The sequence below is a fragment of the Macaca thibetana genome, chromosome 8, assembly GCF_024542745.1.
Source record: "Macaca thibetana thibetana isolate TM-01 chromosome 8, ASM2454274v1, whole genome shotgun sequence".
Classification (NCBI taxonomy): Eukaryota; Metazoa; Chordata; class Mammalia; order Primates; family Cercopithecidae; genus Macaca; species Macaca thibetana.
In genome coordinates this window covers 134865469-134871959 of record NC_065585.1, presented here as the reverse complement: position 1 = coordinate 134871959, position 6491 = coordinate 134865469, and the positions used below count along the sequence as shown (strand labels likewise).

The 6491-nt window shown below is 41.4% G+C and overlaps 1 pseudogene; it reads left to right on the top strand.

The window, feature by feature from the left end:
- Positions 1-252: 252 nt before the first annotated feature.
- On the top strand, positions 253-1910 carry LOC126961062 (60 kDa heat shock protein, mitochondrial-like; annotated as a pseudogene).
- The last annotated feature ends 4581 nt before the right edge of the window (positions 1911-6491 follow it).

Sequence of the window (6491 nt, the reverse complement as noted above, 5' to 3'; positions counted from 1 at the left end):
GTGTTGAGCAGGCTGGAATTGAGGGGCAGACTCATTCATTCCTGACACTGAAACTATTTCTTCCTAGTGAAGAAAACATACAGAGAAACGGAATAGGAAATAAAACCTTTATGTGCTCTGCCTAAATTAATAATTTATGGCCTTTTTTTTTTTTGTATATTTGCATGTCACCTTTAGAAAGTAAGGGGCAGCCCTCACTTGCTGCTGATGACCTGCCTCGCCATGCGCATGTCCTGCCACCGCCCCGCAGAAATGCTTCAATGACCCACAGTCTTTTGCCAGATGAGACCGGTGTCCAGGGTACTGGCTCCTCATCTCACTCGGACTGATGCCAAAGATGTACAATTTGGTGCCAATGTCCGAGCCTTAATGCTTCAAGGTGTAGGCCTTTTAACCGATGCTGTAGCCTTATAATGGGGCGAAAGGGAAGAACAGTGATTACTGAACAGAGCTGGGGAAGTCCCAAAGTAACAAAAGATGGTGTGACTGATGCAAAGTCAATTGACTTAAAGGATAAATATAAAAACATTGGAGCTAAACTTCTCCAAGATGTTGCCAATAACACAAATGAAGAGACTGGGGATGGCACTCCCACTGCTACTGCACTGGTACCCTCTCTTTCCAAGTAAGGCTTCCAGAAGGTTAGCAAAGGTGCTAATTCCAGTGCAAATCGAAAGAGGTGTGACGTTAGCTGTTGATGCTGTATTCGCTGAACTTAAAAAGCAGTCTGAATCTGTGACCAAACCTGAAAATTGTGCAGGTTGCTACAATTTCTGCAAATGTGACAAATTGGTAACATCATCTCTGATGCAATGAAAAAGGTTAGAAGAAAGGGTGTCATCACAGTAAAGTTTGGAAAACGTTGACCGATGAATGAGAAATTATTGAAGGCATGAAAATTTGACAGAGGATATATTTCTCCATAATTTATGAATACATCAAAAGGTCCGAAATGTGAATTCCAGGATGCCTATGTTCTGTTGCGTGAAAAGAAAATTTCTAGTGTCCAGTCCATTGTAACCTGCTCTTGAAATTGCCAGTGCTCACCGTAAATCTTTGGTCATAATTGCTGAAGACATTCATGGAGAAGCTCTAAGTACACTTGTCTCCAATAGGCTAAAGGTTGGTCTTCAGGTTGTGGCAGTCAAAGCTCCAGGGTTTGGTGACAATAGAAAGAATCAGCTTAAAGATATTGCTGCTGGTGGTGCAGTGCTTGGAGAAGGGGACTGACACTAAATCTTGAAGATGTTCAGCCTCGTGACTTAGGAGAAGTTGGAGAGGTAACAAGGCTCCAATTGAAAAACGTATTCAAGAAATCATTGACCAGTCACATGTCACCACTAGTGAATACGAAAAGGAAAAACTGAATGAACAGCTGGAGAAACTTTCAGATGGAGTAGCTGTGCTGAAGGTTGGTGGGACAAGTGATGTTGAAGTGAATGAAAAGACAGAGTTACAGGTGCCCTTGATGCTACAAGAGCTGCCGTTGAAGACATTGTTTAGGGAGGGGGTTGTGCCCTGCTTTGGTGCATTCCAGCCTGGACTCATTGATTCCAGCTAACAAAGATCAAAAAATTGGTACAGAAATTATTTTAAAAACACTCAAAATTTCAGCAATGACCATTGCTAAGAATGCAGATGTTGAAGAATCTTTGATAGTTGAGAAAATTATGCAAAGTTCCTCAAAAGTTGGTTATGATACTATGTTGGGAGATTTTGTGAATATAGTGGGAAAAGGCATTGTTGACTCAACAAAGGTAGTGAGAATTGCTTTATCGGATGCTGCTGGCATGGCCTCTCTGTTAACTACAGCAGATGTTGTAGTCACAGAAATTCCTAAAGAAGGGAATGGCCCTGGAATGGGTGCAATGTGTGGAATGGGAGGTGATATGGGAGGTGACCTGTTCTAATTCCTAGAGTAGTGCTTTACCTTTATTAATGAATTGTGACAGGAAGCCCAAGGCAGTGTTCCTCACCAATAACTTCAGAGAAGTCAGTTGGAGAAAACGAAGAAAAAGTTGGCTGATGTATAAGAAACCACTATAACCATTGGCTACTTGTTTCAGCTGACAAAATCTATCATGGTTTACAGCTGTCATTATCCAAGCCTACGGATAATTTATTTTCTTTTTTGGATGAAAAATGTTGTACATTCCTGATACTGGGTACAAGAGCATGTACCAACGCACGGCTTTCAACTTAAATCACTGAGTCATTTTTACTACTGTTCTGTTCAAATCAGGACTTCAGTGCTTGCCACCACCAGATGAGAAGTTAAGCAGCCTTTCTATGCAGAGTGAGAATAATTGTGCACATAGTAGAGAAACACCCAATTATGTGACAACCTTTTGTGTAATAAAAATTTGCTTAAAGTTAAAAAAAAGAAAGTAAGAGGCAAACATCATGATACTTCACAGTAATTATCTCAGCATGAATCTCTTAAATATGAGGGAAAATTCCCTCATCAAGCACAATACAATTTATACATCTTAAGAAAATAATTCTTCGATATTATTTATTATCTTGTCAATATTTCACATTTCTCCAGTTGTTCCAACTATGGCTTCATGGCTGTTGATGTTTCCGGATACAAGTTAATCTAGATTTGCTTATTGAATTAGGCTGTCACATCTCTTAATTTGTTGAGTAGATATTCTTAAGGAAATGTCATGGTACTATGAGAAGAAGCTTACTGGGGCTTAGAGTTTGAATTAAGGGACTGGTTCCCATCTTTTTCATGTGTGGCATCACTCCTGATTGATACGTTCTTAATGACTCCTATGATTAGCATTATTGTTATAAAAGTAATACACTCACATTTAAAAACTCACCCATATCAGAGAGTGAATTTTTTCCTATACAGCAGTTCCAATCCCAGGAACCACCGATAGCATTGTGGTTTTATACTTGTTGTCCTCTCTAGATCTCAGTACTTTTGTGAGGCCTTGTTAGAGAAGGAGGTAAAATTGCTCTGAAATAGGAAAGTCACTGTGACATGCAGCGCCTCTGTGCCCCTGGGGAAGAAGCCACCAGGGCTATGGTAACATGGGCCTGGTCGCTCAAGGACAGCTGAGCTGACTGTCCCATGAAGATTCCTATGGTTGCAGCTGCTTCTTTTTTCCTGGCACAGCCCAGTGAGACTCCTTCACAGCTGTGCACATCCTAGTGATGAAGTGTGTTTGATAAGGACCAATAGAGGGGCATCTTTGTTTTAAAGGATGGGTTATTATCTTGTTTCAGCAAGGAAGACTGTCCACTGGCAGAACCATGGGGTTCTTCACCAAAACCAGAGATGCGGCAATTCTAGGATTTGGGACATGTTAAGATATAAATGACTTTTTTTTTTTTTTTATTAATGAGCTAAAAGCAAAGCCAGGTTGTGTGTAAAATGGGAACCAGCAAGTTTGACTGATAAATAGACTCACTGTGCTGTCTTTTAATGGAACATGACCCATGCTGTGTCCTTGTACCTCTTTCTGTCACTGGGGAGAGAATTTCAGGCTGTTTCTTTGTGGCAAAATGGTTCACTTCCTCAGGCAAGAGTGGAAACCCTCATTCCTATAGATAGGCTCCCAAAAAGCAAAGCCTCTCGTATCTATGATCTAGAAAAGAAAATTTCTGTGCATTATGTCCTCAATGTTAAGTAACAGAAGCAGTTTTACTGGTTCTCAATTCCGGAGGCAGGGCCAGCTTCGTGGGCTTGAGGGCAGGGCAGTGACACAGGGACTTACTCTCAGAAGGGCCGGTGCCTGGTGGCAGGCTCTGCTGATAGCCCCCTGACTTCCTCAGTTTTTTCTGTGAACTTGTGTTTTGTAAGTGAAGCTCACTGAGACAATGGAGCAGGCACATGGGCAGAATGGCTATGAGGGGAGACAAGGTGGGCAGGCTCAGGCCCAGGGACATGAAGGCCACATACTAGAGCTTGATGCCCTGAGCATAGACATTCTTGGAGTAGCCCAGGCATGTCTGGACCGGATGGGAGGTGGCAGCAGCAGCCGCCGCAGTGTCCTCAGCCCTGGGGTGAAAGGAGGGTCTCTGTTTGGAGGCAGCACCAACACCTCTGTGCCTGTGCTTTCTCAGAGTCATCCTTGGAGCTTCTGCACAAATACTTACCCCCTGACCTGAGCACCAAGACAGGAACCATAGGAGCTCAGATAGCAAATTGGGAGGAGAGAATCACAAAACAAAAGTGTGCCTGTGGACATGGCAATAGAGTATACCAGGGATAGAGTATACCAGGGATAGAGTAAACAAGTGATAGAGTATACCAGCAGTAGCATATACCAGCGATAGAGTATACCAGGGATAGAGTATACCAGCAATAGAGTATACCAGGGATATAGTATACCAGCGATAGAGTATACCAGCAATGGAGTATACCAGTGATAGAGCATACCAGGGATAGAGTATACCAGGGATAGAGTATACCAGCGATAGAGTATACCAGGGATACAGTATACCAGCAATAGAGTATACCAGAGAGAGAGTATACCAGTAATAGAGTATACCAGGGATAGAGTATACCAGCAATAGAGTATACCAGTGATAGAGCATACCAGGGATAGAGTATACCAGGGATAGAGTATACCAGGGATAGAGTATACCAGCGATAGAGTATACCAGCGATAGAGTATACCAGCGATAGAGTATACCAGCAATAGAGTATACCAGTGATAGAGCATACCAGGGATAGAGTATACCAGCAATAGAGTATACCAGGGAGAGAGTATACTATGGAGTTCTTGGAATCCTCAGAGAGTTTAGAGTTCTTCAAGGAATTATCCAAGGGACAGAAATAGAAATTAAATGTATAATGATAGTCATGAAACCTCTGATGGGATGGGCATGGTGGGTCACACTTGTTATCCCAGCACATTGTGAAGCTGAGATCTGAGGAATGTTTGAAGCCATGTGTTGGAGACCACCCTGGGCCATATACTTAGTTAGACCCCATCATAAAAAAAACAACAACAAAGATTAGCTCAGCACAGTGGCACATGCCCATAGTCCTAGCTACTTGGGAAGTTGAGGAAGGAGGATCACATGAGTTCAGGAGTTTGAGGCTGCAGTGAGCCATGGTAATCTCTGGTCAACAGACGGAGACCATATCTCAAAAAAAAAAAAAAAAAAAAAAAAAAAAAAAAAAAAAGAAAGAGAAAAGAAAACTTCCGATCAATCAATTATTAACAAGAAGAGCAATTTTAAAAATAAAGTTCTTCTTGTTGTTAAAGATACAACAATAGAATTCAAAAACAAGAGTTTTGAATAAGTTACAAATCATGATGCCACATTTGGTCGGCTGTGGGCCTCTGCAGCTTACAGACCATGTCAGAAGATGCATCCAAATTCCACTGGAGAAATTTACACTTAAAATTAAATTCAAACTTCCATAAAACTGATTTGCTTAAAGAGTTTAATCCTTTGAAAAAAATAGTTCCACAAGAACCACCAGCTCCAGATATACTAAAAATTTGTGTCAAAATAATTTATCGCAGTGCTGTGAGAACTTATATAATATTCCAGAAACAGTTGCTTCAGCAGATTCTTTTCAAAAGGAAAAATGAAGTTGTTCAAGGCATAAAGTTTGATGACCTCATAAATTAATTGACAGAAACGTTGGCCAGAAATTTTTTTTGATTTATCGAGATCCAATTAATAAAGTATTACTATTTATTCTATTAAAACTATGACACTGATTTCTGGTGGGGATTTATGTGATTTTGTTGTTACTCTTCTATAAATATTATCCCTATTACGTTTTTCAAATGATAAAAAATATTGGCTTGAGAAAGCTGAATATCCTCCCGCCTTTCATGACACTTTCTTCTGCTGTTCTTCGAACAAGGTGCCCTGCATGTCCATTTTGCACTGAGCCTTGGGAATTTTGTAGCCGGCCCTGCTGTGGCCATTGTTATACAAGTTATCTCCTTTGATCCTCAGGAACAAACATGCCAGGGCGGTATTACCCTGGTTTACAGAGGCAGGTCCTGGAACCTAGAAAGGTTAGAGGACATATTCAAAGTCACCTGGCTACTATGTGGCAGAGATGCAATTTGAAATAAAATCCCCCTCTCTTCAAAGTCCATATTCCTTACCACTGCCACATGGTGTCCTGATAACCTCCGCTCTTCCTCTTCCTACAACGCCAAAGCTACAGTAATGCTCTGCCTAAGGCCAGAGTCCATGGAGCTACTGTCATCCTCTCTCATCTTCTGAGCTGAGTGCTGAGTCCAGAGCCTGGCCTGACCTGCAGAAGGTGAGGGAATGAGCGCGCAGTTACTGCCACCTGTTGGCGGCTCGTCTATCTGACCCTGAAACGCAGATTAATCTCAGTTTCCTGCCTGCCTGAAGCCTGGGTGTGCACCTGAGACTTCTAGTAATTTCCCTTAATGAACCTATTGAGAGTTCTAACAATTTTATGCATTCCTCAAGCAATTAGCTTTCTTTTATTTATTTTTAATGTTCTCTTTTTTGTCCACATTCTTTTTTAT